The following is a 17,675-nucleotide window of genomic DNA, read 5'->3' on the forward strand; positions in this document are numbered from 1 at the left end:
ATCCAAAACAAAAACTACCCATCTTCAGACTTTTTCAGTAAGTGTTCAGCTTGGCAGCAAACAGTAGTCCTTGAATCAGATGCACCCATCACCTCCTGTCTCAGAAAATCGACTACTTGAGTCCTTAGGACCCTACTGCCTGCTTTATGAGGTCTTCACTTATGGGACCCTGCCATCCACTTGGCTTTCATCCCATCCCCAGGAGTCAGTGTCAGTACACAGAGGGAAGGACCTGCCAGGCAAGAGTTGGCCCAGCTCACCCAGAGAAGAAAGTGGTGGCAAAGCAGGCTTGAGCAGAAGATGTCAGTCTGGGCACCACTGTTCATTCAGTGGAAAAATGCCAATGTGTCAGTGGTAAAGGGAAGGGAAAACCAAAACCCTGTGTCAGAGGAAGCCCACAGCAGAGGGCTTATTTGCAGGGAGGTAGTTTAGCACTCTGCGCTGGAGGTTCTGGATGAGACTAGAAGGCTGTGAGGATCCCAGGGTTTCCATCCCACCCCCTCTGCCCCAGTGTAGAAGAGAAGGAGGGACCCAGGCTCCCCTCAGAGATTTTTCTCCGGGCCTTTCTCTTGGCCTCAGAGCAATTAGAAAGGCCCCAGAACCCAAAAAGGAATCAAGCCCTGGAGAGGAAGTAATGGCAAAATCTAGTATCTCTAGGATACACAGTCAGGTAAGAAGGAAGAAGAACAGTAGTTAGTGAAATCTCAGCCCCATTGAGGGGAAAGCCAGGAGGAGAAGGACACTGGGGGAATGCCGCTCAGGCACACCAGCCATCTTTCTTCTCCCATACCCCTCCCTGCAATTCCCTCTGAGACACGGTCATGAGGATGTCCCAAAGGCACTATCACGTGTTATAACAGGCAACTATTCTGTAAATTCTCTGGACCCTACCTCTTGCTCCAGCTAATGCTGCGGTGACAGTTTCATACAAGCTTCAACCAGCTAAGTGCAGGTACAACCTGTCAGTGTCTCTCCTTGGAATCTGTGCCACCCCTCCCATTTATTGCCCTGGGGCTTCTTTGCAAGAACCTACAAAGACTTATGCATGTGTAAACTGGAAGCATGGGGGTGCTAGGGACTGAATGTAGCCTCCCAAAATTCTAAACTGAAACTGAAACTCTAAGTTGAAACTGAAACTCCAAACTCTACCCCCTCAATGTGATGGTATTAGGAGGTGGTACATTGGGAGTTGATTAGGTCATGAGGGTGGAGCCCCCGTGAACAGGATTAGTTCTCTTAAAAAGGGACCCCAGAGGGCTTCCCTGGTGGCGCAGGGCTTCCCCCGTGGTGCAGTGGTTGGGAGTCCGCCTGCCGATGCAGGGGACACGGGTTCGTGCCCCGGGTCCGAGAAGATCCCACATGCCGCGGAGCGCGTCCGGAGTCTGTGCTCCGCAACGGGAGAGGCCACAACAGTGAGAGGCTCGCGTACCGCAAAAAAAAAAAAAAAACAGAAGGGACCCCAGGAGCTCTCTCACCCTCTTTTCACCATGTGAGGATACAAGAAGTTGGAAGAGGACCCTCTCCAGAACTCGACCAGGCTGACACCCTGATCTTAGACTTCCAGCCTCCAGAACTATGAGATTAAATTTGTTTTTTATAAGCCACTCACTATACGGTACTTTGTTTTTCTGTTTTTTGTTTGTTTATTGAAGTATAACTGACTTACAATATTATATTAGTTTCAGGTGTACAACATAGTGATTCGATTTGTATTTTATTTTATTTTGTCTTGTTTTGATTTTTTTTTTTTTTTTTTTTTTGTGGTACGCGGGCCTCTCACTGTTGTGGCCTCTCCCGTTGCGGAGCACAGGCTCCGGACGCGCAGGCTCAGCGGCCATGTCTCACGGACCCAGCCACTCCGCGGCATGTGGGATCTTCCCGGACCGGGGCACGAACCCGTGTCCCCTGCATCGGCAGGCGGACTCTCAACCAGTGCGCCACCAGGGAAGCCCCTTGTTTTGATTTTTTGACCATGCTGTGTGACTTGCGGGATCTTAGTTCCCTGACCACGGATGGAACCCAGGCCCTCGGCACTGAGAGCATGGAGTCCTAACCACTGGACTGCCAGGGAATTCCCTCGGTATCTTTATACATTACAAAATGATCACCACTATGGTACTTTGTTATAGCATCCTAGACTGATTAAGACAGGGAGTTAACAAGAGTGGGGCACTCTTGATCAGCAGGGGTCAGGAGCCAATAGATACATTTCCCCTTTTCATTATCTCTTTTCATTTCTCAGAAATGGTTCTGAGATCCATTTCATGAGGCTCCTCAAAAGGTCCTGTGGGACTGAGCATGAGTCACCTGTAGTGGTGGCCAACTGAATGATGCATCTTTATATCATCTTTCCCTTCTTCCCTGTCCACTCCGCTTGTTCTGCATACCTTCTCTCTGGATCTCATTCCCAAACAAACTACCTGCATGAAAAACACTTGATTCAGGCTTTGCTTTGGGGAGAAACTGGCTAAAACAACTGCTTCTAGACTAGAATGAAGACTATCAGGATGGGATTTTGGAGCTGGATCACTTTTTAGTCAGATGGCAAAAAGGATTCCACTGCTGGTAATTCCTGGTGTATAACAGCATCAAATAACTAAGATTCTCACCCGTGGTGGACTGGGATGTGGTAAAAGGTGAAGTGTTGGCATTTGTGATAGCTATGACCCTTTAATGGCATGGGGGCAATGGTAATTTATAAGGATTGGCTGGCTTTTAACTGCTTTGGAAGCCTTCAAAAAAAAGAAAATTATAGGCTCAGGTCAACTAACTAACAACTCAAGGCATACCACGAAAGTCAGAGAGCCTCTTTGGCAATGTCTAAGGAGACTCTCATCTAAGTTGCAGGGCAGACAGTGAGAATATCAGATACAGGATCTAACTGAGGGTAGCAGAACAGCAAAGGAGACTGAATGCACAGCACCAACAGGTCTCCTATATCAAAGTCAGGACCCTGATAGGAAAAGAGTAAGACTCAAAGACCTGGAATGAGACATCTGTGCGCATGAACCTGAGAATGCTGAACCTCCAGCTTCATCTGAACACTCCAGGTCAGCAGAAGCAACCCTCTCCCCTTGCAGAGATCAGCACCACCATCAAATACTTAAAGGATACAGGGATGGTAGTTTTGTTGGGATAAAGTGATGGATACATAAGGGTTCATATACTATTCAGTTCATCTGTCTGGCTCCTGCAGAAGCCAAACAGAGTGGATGATAATGGGTTACCATAAATTTAACCACGTGGTAGCCCCAATCATAGCTGCCATACTGAATGTGGTATATTTACTGGCCAGCTTCTAGCATTGATATGTGACTACTGGTCTGGCAAGTGTGTTCTCTATCCTCCTTGGTAAGGATGGTTTAAAGCAATTTGCCTTTATATGAGGACAGCAGTACACAATCACTGTCTCGCCATAAGATCATGCTAACTCTCCTGTTCTCTAACCAATAGAGTCTGAAGGGAAATCAATTGTCTTGACGCGCTGCCCAACATATGCCTGTCCACTATATTGATGATTTACTAATTGGACTTGATGATCATGAAGTGGTAAGTAGTTTAGTAAGACTAGAAGGTTCAGGCTCCTGACCGTATGGCTGTTAGTGTGACTGACGCCATCTTGGGCCCTTACAGTTTCTCCTGACCTTTCGCTGACCCTACCCAGGACTGTAGTGTGCAGTGAATCACTTCTCTGTCATCAAGGGCTTTGTATTTAATAGATATTTCCTAATGATCATTCGGACTAGGTAGCCTCTATGCTCTGTTAGTCCCCAAACAATGATGAAAAACCTTCCCTGACATATTCCCAGTGCCCACAAGACTAGTTACCCATTCACAATGTGTTTCCAAGCACATACCCCCATACCCTAGGTTAACTATAAAATTATCCCAATGGCCCCTCTGTGGTATGGAAAGCAGCTCGATCCCAATCCCACCCACTGATCCACTGATTATACGGAGCTGCCTCGTTTTTCCGTCTCAAGATGCCTTCTCAGTTTGGTGGGTGCTTTTCATTCCCTCTGTCCTCCAACACTGCAACATTGAAGACATTTTTAGGGATCCAATAATCTGAGGTATGCCAGAACATCTCCCCTAAAGTGAAGGACAAATAGTTGCATTTTGTGTCCCCTACCACTAAGAAGAATGGTAACTGGCAGAACTCTTTAGATTCTGGAGGCAACATATCCCACACATGGGAATATTGCTCCAAACCATTTATTGTGACCTGAAGGGCTATCAGTTTTGAGTGGGGTTCAAAGCAAGAGAGAGCTCTATGGCATGTCCAGGCTATGATTGAAGCTGTCCTGCCACTAAAGCCACATGACACACAAAAAACACAATGAATCCAAAGGCCTCTACAGTGGATTAGAACGTTGTAGAGAGTCTCTAAAAAGCCCCAATAGGAGGGCTGTAACACAGACTCAGGGTTCTGGGGCCAAACTCTGCCTACTGTGAAAGAGAATGTTATCATTTGAAAAATGGGCTATAGGGCTTGAGCACAGACCCAGCACTGACTATGGGACATCGAGTGACTATTCATCCAGAGCTACTCATCTTGACTGGGTATTATCAGATCCACTGAGTCATAAGATTGGGGGGGCACAGCAGCAATCAATTGTACAATGGGAAAATGGCATATTTGGGATTAGGCCTGAGCAGAGCCAAAAGACCCATGCTAATTACATCAACTGGTGGTCCAGACTGTCTATGTCCTTTGCGCCAGTGCTTTTCCCTCAACTTATATTTATGGCCTCGTGGGAAACTTTCCAAGACCAACTGACAGAGGAACAAAAACTCAGGTCTGATTTTGAACACTTCCTATATATTTGATATTAAGGTATTATTGCTATTTTCAAGTGCAATAATAATGTCATTTTTCAAAAGCATTTATATTTTAGTGATACATACTAAAATATTTACAGTGAAATTATGTAATGTGTGCAACTTGTTTAAAATATCATGAGAGGGGAGATGAATGGGACAGAAATGGCCATGGTTAAGCCTGAGTTAGGGATAGATGGGAGTTCATATACTATTTACTTATGTGTATGTTCTAAATTCTCTGTAAATCAAAGTTAAAACAAAAACCCAGTCTGGTCCAGAGATGGGTCAACATGATACACTGGGGCTAGCTGTAAATGGGCTGCTGCCGTATCACAGCCTTACTCAGGGGTGGCCCTAAAGGACACCATGGAGGGAGATCCTTCCCGGACCAGAGCCTTGAGCATCACACCTAGTCAGTCGTTTACTTTGTATGGCAGAAGTGGCCTGAGGTCGAGTATACATGGAGTTCTGGACGGTAGTGGTGAATGGCTTGGTTGATCAGGGGCCTGGAAGGAGAAAGATTGGAAAATCAGAGACAAGGAAGTACGGGAAAGAAAATATTGGTGGAAAATTTGGGAAAATAATTAAAGTAACTTTTGTTTCTAGTAATCAAATTACGTTCCTAACAGTGAAAGAAGGGTAATTTGGTTCTTTCATTCTTGAAGATGTTTTCATCTAACACTACCTTAGCCTTTCCAGTCAAAGCTAAGGACAGCAGAGCCTGAGAGTAGCTCTTCCTCTCATGGAACTCTTAGCCTTGTGGTGCCCAGAGCTCTATTCTCTGCCTCTTCATTCTCTAGGTGATCTCCTCCAGTTTTGTGGCTTTCAATATCATTAATATACTGATGTCTATGGAATTTTTATCTCCTCCCAAGCCTCCCCCCTGAATTTAAGTCATGTATCTAACTGCCTGGTGGACATTTCCACTTAAATACATAACAAGCATCACAAATCTAACACAGTCAGAACCTTGCTTCTGCATCCACCCCTTCCTATTCCTCCCCCAGGCTTCTCCATCTCATAAATGACAACTCTATCATTCCAGCTGTTCAGGTCAAAAATCTAGCGTCATCCTTGACTTCTCTTTCTCTCATACATCATATCCATCCATCACCAAATCCTGAGACCTATACCTTCAAAATATATTCAGACTCTAAACGTTTTTCACTACTTCCGTAGCTACGACCCTGGTCCAAGCTGCCTTCACCTCTTGCTCGGATTATTAAAATAACCTCCTCCTCCTCCCTTGCCTCTACACAATCTATTCTCAACACAGGAGCTAGAGTCATCCTGTCAAAATAAATGTATTTCTGATCACATGACTCTTCACAATCCTCCAATGGTTTCCCATTTCACTCAGAGTAAAAGCCAAAGTCCTGGGCTTCCCTGGTGGCGCAGTAGATAAGAATCTGCCTGCCAATGCAGGGGACACAGGTTCATCTTCCTGGTCTGGGAAGATCCCACATGCCGCGGAGCAACTAAGCCCATGCGCCACAACTACTGAGCCTGCGCTCTAGAGCCCACGTGCCACAACTACTGAAGCCCTTGTGCCACAACTACTGAAGCCCGAGTGCCTAGAACCTGTGTTCCACAACAAGAGAAGCCACCGCAATGAGAAGGCCGCGCACGGCAACGAAAAGTAGTCCCCGCTCGCTGCAACTAGAGAAAGCCTGCGCGCATCAACGAAGACCCAACACAGCCAAAAATAAATAAATAAAAATAAAAATAAAAAAGGCCAAAGTCCTTAAAATATCCTGCAATGCCCTACACATCATCTGGGATTCTCATCACCTCTCTGATCTCACCTCCTTCCAACTCTTCCTTGCAGTCATGCCATTGCAAATATCTGTCTGTTCTTCCAGAATTCCAGGCATGCCTCATGGCCTTTGCACTTTCTGTTCCCTTGGCCTGGAATGTTCTACTCCTATATGGCTCATTCCCTCTCTACCTTCAGGTCTCTGCTCAAATGCTACTTTATCAGTAACGCTTCCCTTACCTCCCACAATCTCCCCCTTCCCTCCATTACACTATACCAAGGGTTTTCACAATTTTGGTTTCAGGACCCCTTTACACTCTTAAAAATTGAGGACCCCAAACAGCTTTTGTTTATATGGGTTATATCTCTCTATATTTACTTTGTTAGAAATTAGAACATTTTAAAATATTCATGTATTCATTTAAAAACATTAGCAACCTCATGTTAACAAATATTTTTAATAAAAATAACTATATTATCCAAAACAAAATTAGCGAGAGCACTATTTACATTTTTCATATCTCTTTAATGTCTGGCTTAATAGAAAAATAACTGGATTCTCATACCTGTATCCAATCTGTTGTGATATCACATCCATGTAGCCTCTGGAAAACCCCACTGTATACGCATGAGAGAATGAGAATGAAGGCAAATAATGTCTTAGTATTACTTCCTACAAAAATTGTCTTGACCTCAAGGATCCCCTAAAAGGGTTTTAGGAACACTCAGGAGTCCCTGGCCCCATTTGCAGAACTGTGTACTACACTATATTTTAATAGTTCTTACTGTCATCCAACATAACTATGTATTTACTTGTTTTCTTACTGTCAGTCTCCCTGCACTAAAATGAAAACTCCACGAGATGGAGACTTTGTTCTGTCCACTGCTCTAACCCCAGCTCCAAGATCAGTGCCTGCCACATGAGAGGCACCCAGTGAATGAATGAAGAAATGAAGAAAAAAGGAACAACAAATGTTATCATTTTTAGGATTATCTCATCACGAAGAATGCAGCGATGCTGTAAAACACCTCATTTTTAAAACAATTCCATTGATGAATTTATCCTGGAGTCTCAAGTACCTATCACCCAGATAAGACAATTAACCACCTATGATCAATTTTATTTCATCCACACCCCAACCCAGGCCCCTCTACCAAGGTTCTTTTGAGGCAAACCACAGACATCATCTGTATATGTTTCTGTATGTATCTCTAAACATAAGGACCCTTATTTTCAACATTTTATTATGAAAATATTCAAACATACATAATAGTTGAATTTTTTCCAGTGAAAACTCATGGACTACCAATACCTAAACTCAACCATAACATTTTATTCTATTTGTTGCATAACTATCTATCCATTCTTCCATCTATTTTTTTTTTTTTTTTTTTTTTGTGGTACACAGGCCTCTCACTGTTGTGGCCTCTCCCGTTGCGGAGCACAGGCTCTGGACACGCAGGCTCAGCGGCCATGGCTCATGGGCCCAGCCGCTCACGGGCCCAGCCGCTCCACGGCATGTGGGATCTTCCCGGACCAGGGCACGAACCTGCGTCCCCTGCATCGGCAGGCGGACTCTCAACCACTGTGTCACCAGGGAAGCCCCTATTTATTTATTTTTTTTTGATGCATTTCAGAGTGAGTTGCAGACATCAGTATACTTCACTCCTAAACCTTCTGTATGCATATCATTAACTAGAGGTCAATATTTGTTCTTCTTAAGGTAAAATTTATATCTGATGAAATGCACAAATCTTAAGTGTACCGTTTGTTGAGTTTTGACAAATGCATACATCTGTGTAACCCAAACCCTATAGCAAAATATAGAGCCATCAACCAGAAAGTTCCCTCTGCCCGTTCCCAGTCAATTCTCATTCCCACTCCATCCCCAGAGGCAACTGTTGTTTTTAGGTTTTTTTCCATCATATATTAATATTGTGTGTTCTAGAGCTTCAAATAAATGGAATGGTACAATGTGTGCTCTTTTCTGCAAGATGTCCATCACTTAATGTAATGTTTTTGAGATTCATTCATGTTGTTGAATGTATCAGTAGTTTGTTCCTTTTTATTGCTAAGTAGCACTCCATTGCTTGAATATAACATTTTATCCTAACCTATCTACCATTATGAAATGTCCCTCTTTATCCCTGGCAGTACAATTTGTCTTTTTTTCTTTTTCTTTTTGGCTGTGTTGGGTCTTTGTTGCTGCGCATGGGCTTTCTCTAGTTGCAGCGAGAGGGAGCTACTCTTCATTGCGGTGCGCAGGCTTCTCATTGCAGTGGCAGGAAGAACTGACATCTTAACAAGATCGAGTCTTCCCTTGGGACTTCCCTGGCAGTCCAGTGGAATTAAGATCCCGCATGCTGGGCAGTGCAGCCAAAAAAAAAAAAAAAAGGTTGAGTCTTCCTATCCATGAACATGAAATTTGTTTTCATTAAGTGTGACTATAACTTTTTTTATTGAATATATTTGACAAATCACATTGTGTATATTTAAGGTGTACAATGTGTTATTTTGATATATTTATATTTTGTAATATGATTGCTGTTGTAGTGATACCACGTTACATAATTATAGTACAATATTGTTGTCTAAATTCATTATATGGTGCATTAAGATCACTATGGCTTATTTACTATTTGTTGCAAGTTTGTACCCTTAGACAACATCACTTTTTTATCCCCCCACACCCATCCCCTGAAAACTACCATTTTACTTTACTTTATTTTTTGTTTGACTTTTTTAGATTCCACATATAAGTGATATCATACAGTACTTGTCTTTCTCTATCTGACTTATCTCACTTAGCATAATGTGCTCAAGGTCTATCCATTTTGTCACAAATGGCAGGATATCCTCTTTTCTCATGGCTGAATAAATATTCCATTGTGTATACATACCACATCGTTTTTATCCATTCATCCCCTGATGGGCATTTAGGTGGTTTCCATACCTTGGCTATTGCAAATACTGCAATAAACATGGAAATGCATTTATCTCTTCGAAATACTGTTTTCATTTCTTTTGGGTATATACCCAGTAGTAGAATGCTGGATCACATGGTAGATATATTTTTAATGTTTTGTGGAATCTCCATATTGTTTTCCATAGTGGCTGGACCAATTTACATTCCCACCAACAGGGTATAAGGGTTCCCTTGTCACCACATCCTCACCAGCAACTGTTGTCTTTTGTCTTCTTGATGACAGCCATTCTAGTGGCAGCATGACTCTTAAATTTTAAGTGTGAATGGAGAGATCACTGGCTAAGGGAAGAGGGGACCCATTCAGATTTTATTCAAAAATTGCATTTTGGGGACTCCCCTGGTGGCGCAGTGGTTAAGAATCTGCCTGCCAATGCAGGGGACACAGGTTCGAGCCCTGGTCCAGGAAGATCCCACATGCCACGGAACAACTAAGCCCATGCACCACGACTACGAGCCTGTGCTCTAGGGTCTGTGAGCCACAGCTACTAAGCCTGCATGCCACAACTACTGAAGCCTGCGTGCCCTAGAGCCCACATGCTGCAACTACTGAGTCCACGTGCTGCAACTACTGAAGCCCATGCACCTAGAGCCTGTGCTCCGCAACAAGAGAAGCCACTGCAATGAGAAGCCCATGCACCACAATTTGGTCCAAACTTATCCACAAATATCTTTGTAAAATTATTTAAATTATTTCTTTCTCTTTCTCCATGGATAATAGCTTAATCAGAATTTTTTCAATGCCCAACCCCAATTCCTCAACCTTAGCTCAAATGGCTAAGCCAAACTCAGGTGTCCCCTTCTCAAACACTGAAAACTTATGGCTGGACTTGAACCCTCATTAAAGCTAAACTGACTTCCCAACTTAGAAATTTCAGGATGCAGTCTCTTGGTGTTTCAAGCTCAAGGCTAGTCCTTCTCTGTAATTTAGCTCAGATTTACCCATTGCCTGTCTTTATTTCTAAACCCTGTATCCAGACCCTGGTAGTATTGTATCAGATTGCTATTATTAATTAGTGCAGGCCTCTCCACTTCCATTCTCCCTTCACCCCAAAATGTTTTGCCCATTATATGTGCCTTGCTGCTATTTGAAAGCCTCCAATTGCTCTCTAGTGCTTCAAATAAAATCAGAGCTGGGACTTTCCTGGTGGCGCAGTGGTTAAGAATCTGCCTGCCAATGCAGGGGAGACGGGTTTGAGCCCTGGTCCAGGAAGATCCCACATGCCGCTGAGCACTTAAGCCCATGTGCAACAGCTATTGAACCTGCACTCTAGAGCCCGCAAGCCACAACTACTGAGCCCACGTGCCACAACTACTAAAGTCCGCACGCCTAGAGCCCGTGCTCCGCAACAAGAGAAGCCACTGCAATGAGAAGACCGTGCACCACAACGAAGAGTAGCCCCTGTTCGCCGCAACTAGAGAAAGCCCGCGTGCAGCAACAAAGACCCAACACAGCCAAAAATAAATAAATAAATAAAATTAATTTAAAAAGAAAAGAATGAAAATCAGACAGTTTTCTAACAGTTGTTACCAGAATAATTCCCCAGGGAAAGCTGCTCTGTCTGTTCTCAGCTGCTCTACATTCTGCCTCATACCCTATATTCTGGGCATAAAAAACCCTCTTATCCTAATTTTTGATGACTTATTCTCCTACCTCTAGGTCTTTGTCCAAGCTTCCCAACTGACATGGAACTACCTTACTTCATCCGTCCATGCCATCCAATGCAGTTCCTTCATCAAGTGGCACCACTTCCTCCAGCAAGATTCCACGATTGGTCCAGTATCCTACTAACCTCTATCTCTGAACTTCCATTCCCCCTCAGAGTACCACTAAATTTTACAATGAATTCTTTTTCTTATCTGCCTTGTTAGATAGTAAATCCCCCAAAACTCTCTCTTCTGTAATATGTATCCCCAAGTGCCTTGTATAGTGCTTTGCACTCAATGAGCACCTACTATGAACTTGTGAACTAACCAACCACTTGTAGAATATATATGCCCAGATTCCACCAAGGGTTTACTGGGAAGAGAGTAGGGAAAACATACATGATAACTTTGTTCCACAATTCATTTACTGAATTGGGGCAGGTGATTTAACAACAGATTGCAAGATAAGGTTGGGAGAGAAGAGTTCTGGCTTTCTCTCCCAGGAGCCAGTTGTGTCATGGATGCTTGTAAATTTTCAAAAATAGCCATCCGTTGCTGGGCAAGCTGGGTCTCAAGCTGGAGACTGGCATACATACATTCTAGGAGTCCTAGGCATTCCTTGGGCTTGTGGTCAATTCCTGAAGGAAGAGCAATGGAGGTGCAAAGGAGACAAAAGAGAGGTTTTATAATTGTACTGAGGTGGGAAGGGCTCTAATAAGATGACTGCTCTAATCTTTCCGGGCACAACTCAACCCAGATGCAGCTGTGCTCAGCTGTCACCTTCTCCATGAAGCCTATCTGGTTACCCTATTTGAAACCAATCCACTGGAACTTTTTACCCACTCTCTTGCTTTATTTTTCCCTTAGTACTTATGATTATTTGGCATATTTTATAATTAGTTACATAATTGTTGGCTAATTCCCTCTTCTAGAATGTAGGCTCCAGGAAGGCACAGATTTTTGTCTGATTTGTTCACTATTGTGTCCCCAGCACCTAGAAGAGTAAGTACCTGGCGCATAAGTGTTCAACAAATATTTGATGAGTGAATGAAATGGTCTGAGAGTGAGGCCTAACTTCCCTTTCAAGAGCTCAGGGGATGCCTCAGCATTCTTCTTACCTGACATAGTAAGGTCATCAGCAGTGACCCGAAGTTCTTCCTGTTGTCTAACTTTCACCAGTCTTGCTGAAATCAATTCTTTTTCTAATGTTTTCAACTACATTATACACATCCAGCTCTTAGTTAACCTTGGTAGTTATTTATCCATTGTTTGTGTATTTATTGGTCTTGACTTCTTTGTTAAACTCTGAGGTCCTCAGAAACAGGAGTCATGACTGTCTAGTGTGCTGTGTGGCTTCCCACAGGTATGCTAAATACCCACTGATGTCGCCATGGGAGATGAATAACTGAAATGCAAAGAAACTGAGCTAACTGTTACTATTTCCTTCCCTGGCCACTTTTCAACTAACATTAGTAGCAAGCAATAAAATTTTCAGCCAGCTCCGGCCACCTACTCCATACAACCTTTCCCCCTGCTGAGTCCATTTGGGAAATCCACCCTGCATCCTTCCTTACCTGAGGACAGCTTTGCTGCCGGGATTGTCAGGCAAGTGGCTGGTGGGGAACTTGCTTGAAGGTTAATAAAGCTGGGGGTGGGTTTGGCTCGACAAAGAGGCACAGCATTACCTTCCTCTTCGGCTGGAACAAAATCAGAGGCAACTAAGTCAGAGTTCATTCCGACAAGGGACAGCCTAATTAGATCCCTGTGCCTGGTCTATGAATTCAGGTGCTGAGACCTTGGCCTGAATACCTTCAAAGAAAGTTATATAAGACAAAAGAGAAACATAGTGGGACTGAGGAAAACCAAGCAGGGTTGGGATAAGCTAAAATCTAATTTGCTTATATTCTGCAAGTTCTTATTGATCTGTGCTACATGCTGACTACTGTGCTAAATGGCATACATAAGACATCTAAGACATGGTTTCTTAGGTGTTTAATACCTACTTAGGGAGACGAATCAGACACTGGTGAAATGGTGATATAAAAACACAGGACATAAACAATGAGTCTGACAGTCTTGGGTGAAAGTAAGTCCTTTTATCTTTTAGTTACACTAAGATGTGATTAAATGTAAAAATGAATGTTTTTGAAATGGGGTAAGATATCAATATGAGTACAACAGTCAAAGAAGACTCCAGGCAGGTGGAGGATATTTATTGGACCTTGAAAACCGGAAGCTTTGGATAAGTGGAAAAGATATTTCAAGTGGGAGAAAAAAAAGATGGCGTGAGCAAAGGCAAGGAAGCAAGAATATGGCCAGAAGGATGAGGAGCCCTAAGAAAGTGGCCAGAATTAGAGGGTGGAGAGTGGGAAAGCAGGATGGGTCATGGAAGACCCTTTCCAATAGCAAATCTGAGACTTTCTCAGAAAGTCACTGAGCCTTTTAGGATTAGAAAATATGATAAAATTTCTACTTTAATTAATCCACTGGGATTAAAATGGGTTGGACATGGAAATTCTCGAAGGGGAAAACAGATTACCTTTGGCAAAAATAGTTACGTTAGAAGGAAAATTTGATTTGTAGGGAGAAAATCATGAGTCCTATAGGAGACATATGTCATTTCTGTCTACTGGGCAACCCTTTCTCTAGAAAACTACTCTTTCCTCAGATTCCAGGTCATACATACATCAGACCCCTCTCCATATTCCAATGGGAATAGGCATGTGACCCAATACAGGGCAATCATGGTATCCTATCCCCCTTGGCAAGTGTGACTGATTGAAGGGGTAAGCACATGAGGCAAACTGGGCCAGTCATTCCTTGGCATTGATATATAGATTCTGTGTCAAAGCTTGCTTTCCTCTGATTTGCTAGGTTGGGAAGATGTAAATTTGGGGTCAATGAAAGCTACTGAATTTGGCTAGCATGCTATGAGAAGCAGATACAAGCAAGAGACTAGAGAGAAGAGAGAGTGCAGGAGAAAGATGGAGAGATGGGCAGATAGCTACAGGCACTGAATCCCCAGTTCCAGTCCCTGTGGTACTGGTAGCTCTTCTTCCTACTCTCTGACTACCTCAGCAACCTCCCAACTGCACAAGCCTCTGAATTTCCTTTCTCACTCAAGGGAATCTGAGTTGGGGTAATGTCATATTAACATAAATCACATTTTGGACATATTGGATCTGAGGTGAGACAAGACAGTCCAAATAGAAATGCCTAGAAAAACTGCCAGAGAGAAGGCACTGAGCTCAGGTGAAAGGTCAAACTGCCAGGCCAGTCACAAAGAGGTGATGAAGGAACTGCAAAAATACATTAGCTCTCCAAGGTCAAAGACTGTGAGAGAAAACTGGACCTTTGGGGAACTCCTCCTCGGGAGTTCGGAAGATGAAAAGGAAGTGGCAAAGTAGACAGAGGAGCAATGGATGGAAAGGCAGAACAGCTGGTTCTATGAAAGAATTAAAGGGGTTGAGACAGTGAGGAATCCATTATTCACTATCATAATGAGATCAAAAAAGGATTAAAAAATTGAATTCATTTACTCATACATGTAAGAGACAGTTAAGTGCTTGCAATGTATCAGCCACTGAAGATACCACAGTGAGCTAAACAGCCATGGTTGCTATTCTCATGGAACTGACAGTATTGCCGTTTAGACAGTCATTAAGTGATCAAGCACCATCAGTTACTCTTGGTGAGGGAAATCCATGTTTTTGCCCTGGGTTTGTGGATTTTTCTGAGCCCTACCGTAGGTCTTCCAACTTCTCCTCACTCCTGCTCCAGAGTCATCACCACATTTGATGGCTCATTCAGCATGGTAAGGAGCTAGAAGGTGAAACTCAGGCTTCAAGATTCTTCTCACCATTTGAAAAATTTGTGAACTTCCATGCAAATGCACTTCTAATTTGGGCCCTTCCTAGGTGTATGAGGATGCATTTTCTACTGAATTCTAAGGTTTGATGAGTATGTTACACACAGTCCATACTAAAGGAACAATATTTCTGACTGGACAATGTATAACAGAGGATGAGGTCGGGGAGCAGCAAAAGGAAGCAGAACAGAGAAAATAATAAAAAGTGATTTACATACATTATCTTATACATTTCTCATAATGGCCCTATGAAGTAGGTAGCTTTATCTGCATTTTTTTTGAGAAAACTTAAGTTAGGAAATTTGCTCAAGATTCCACAATGAGTATGTGCCAATGGCGGAATCAAATCCAGGCCTATAGACTCCAGTCATGCTCCTTACCACTGCACAATATAATCTGTGAGAAGAGCTAGTTCATTTATGTTCAAGTTATGAGAGAGCAAGCCTCTCAGATAGAGTAATCTACCCCACCTAACAGTTAAGGGAATAGGCTCTGGAGTCAGATGGTCTCAGGCACTTCCCTGGCCACCAAGTGGGACTGTCCCACTCAGTCTGAGTATCTGTTCACTCTAGCCAACAATATGTCTTCTGTTCTAAGTATTAAGAGGAGATACAAAGGAATAATTAATATATTCATTCAACATATAATTATTGAGCACCTGGGACTTTCCTGTTGGCACAGTGGTTAAGAATCTGCCTGCCAATGCAGGGGACACAGGTTCAAGCCCTGCTCTGGGAAGATCCCACATGCTGCAGAGCAGCTAAGCCTGTGCGCCACAACTACTGAGCCTGTGCTCTAGAGCCCGTGAGCCACAACTACTGAAGCCCGCACGCCTAGAGGCCATGCTCTGCAACAAGAGAAGCCACTGCAATGAGAAGACCACACAGGGCAACGAAGAGCAGCCGCCGCTCACCACCAACTAGAGAAAGCCTGTCCACAGCAATTAAAACCCAAAGTAGCCAAAAATAAATTTAAAAATTTATTAAAATATATTAAAAAATTATTGAGCATCTATTATTTAACAGATCCAGTTCTAGCCACTGGGAATACAGGAATGTTTCCATTTAGTGGGAAATGCGGAACAAATACAAATACTTTCCAATTAAATAAGTAATAGGAAAAAACATACATACAACTAGCTTCATTTTCCCACAAGCTGAGCAATTAAGGAGGTCTGGGTTTTTTTGTTTTAGTTTTTGTTTTTGTTTTTTCTGTGGTACGCAGGCCTCTCACTGTTGTGGCCTCTCCCGTTGCAGAGCCTGTGCTCCGGACGCGCAGGCTCAGCAGCCATGGCTCATGGGCCCAGGCGCTCCGCGGCATGTGGGATCCTCCCGGACCGGGGCACGAACCCATGTCCCCTGCATCAGCAGGCGGACTCTCAACCACTTCGCCACCAGGGAAGCCCAAAGAGATCTGGTTTTAAGGGAGAGGAAGCAGGGCCTCTGACACACACCTCTTCTGTTAGTAGGATGACTAGAATGCTGCTCCATCTGAAGTGTGGTGCCCTGGGAAAGAATCACATGACCACTGACAACCCATGCTATTATTTTACTATTAACAACTTCATAAGTTCTCCCCAGCAGGGCTCAGGCTGTTCCAATTTGGGGAGGAAAAAATGTGAAAGGGTGTACTGTTCTATCTCATGGCCAAATATAAGTAATTGTTCTTGAATTGATCTTGGTCTCACAGCCCCTTCATTAGTTTGGAAAACAGCTGTTTCTAGTAGCACTGCAGCCTTTTTTCCCGGACAAAATAGTACTGTAACCATGCCCAAACCTTAAGAATCTCCTATGAACGGGCAAATATTCTGTGTTCTCTCCTCGTTTTAATTTCTGTAATATCCGTCCTTTTCCTGTCTTGTAATTTAAAAACTCTGGCTTCCCAACATCTCTAACGCACCGGTAGCTGAGGAGATGAGGAGGGCAGAGGAGGGAATGGGCGTGGAGAAAAAAAATCTTAGAGCACTACAGGGAACACTTGAAAAAGTGTTTTAGATAGGATAACTCGGGGAAAAAGTAAGCCATCACCCTCCGGTACCGTTCACAGCCTCAGCAGAACACATTTACCTAAGAAGGTGAAGGTCCACGCACAGCAACGAGTCAGAGACAATAAACCACAATTCCCAGCGTGCCCGGAAGAATAGTTAACCGCCCAGCCCAGTCCGATCGGACTACAACTCCCATTTCACCCCGCATCACACGGGCCAGGTCTTCCCTCAACCACCGGTTTAAGCCCCGCCCCTCCATCCCTCCCGGTTGCTAAGGCTGGAACTAAAGCGTGGAAACTGTTACGCTTTTCTTGACCTTCGGAACCCGAGAGGAGCTGAGACGCAAGAGTTTAAGGACCTCACCTGCGGTGTTAATCGAAAGCCTCAACCCCAGCACCAACCCTTGTAGTTGGTACACATGCGCAGTGGCATGTCGGCCAACTGCCCCAGCCTTGGCGCTTGCGCGGAGGTTCGCGCTGCACGCGGCCGGGAGCGGCCACCCTATTGCGCAAGCGCCTGTGCCCTCTCACTGCCATCATCGTGCTCTCTCTATCTAGCTTTCCCTGCGTTCTTACGTAGGGGGCGGGTCTAAGAATGTCAATTGGTCTG

The 17,675-nt window shown here is 43.8% G+C and overlaps 1 non-coding gene across 1 annotated transcript in view; it reads right to left on the bottom strand.

Moving 5' to 3' along the window:
• Positions 1–17,590, bottom strand: part of LOC105748829 (uncharacterized) — a 51,587-nt gene extending 33,997 nt beyond the window's left edge. The window contains exons 1-5 of the transcript XR_007470522.1: positions 17,430–17,590; positions 12,786–12,908; positions 11,808–11,849; positions 7,147–7,198; positions 4,152–5,330 (exon numbers count right to left, since the gene is read on the bottom strand). This is a non-coding gene — a transcript (uncharacterized LOC105748829). The remainder of the gene's footprint in view (positions 1–4,151; positions 5,331–7,146; positions 7,199–11,807; positions 11,850–12,785; positions 12,909–17,429) is intronic.
• Between the last annotated feature and the right edge of the window lie 85 nt (positions 17,591–17,675).

The sequence above is a fragment of the Orcinus orca genome, chromosome 1 (assembly GCF_937001465.1).
Source record: "Orcinus orca chromosome 1, mOrcOrc1.1, whole genome shotgun sequence".
Classification (NCBI taxonomy): Eukaryota; Metazoa; Chordata; class Mammalia; order Artiodactyla; family Delphinidae; genus Orcinus; species Orcinus orca.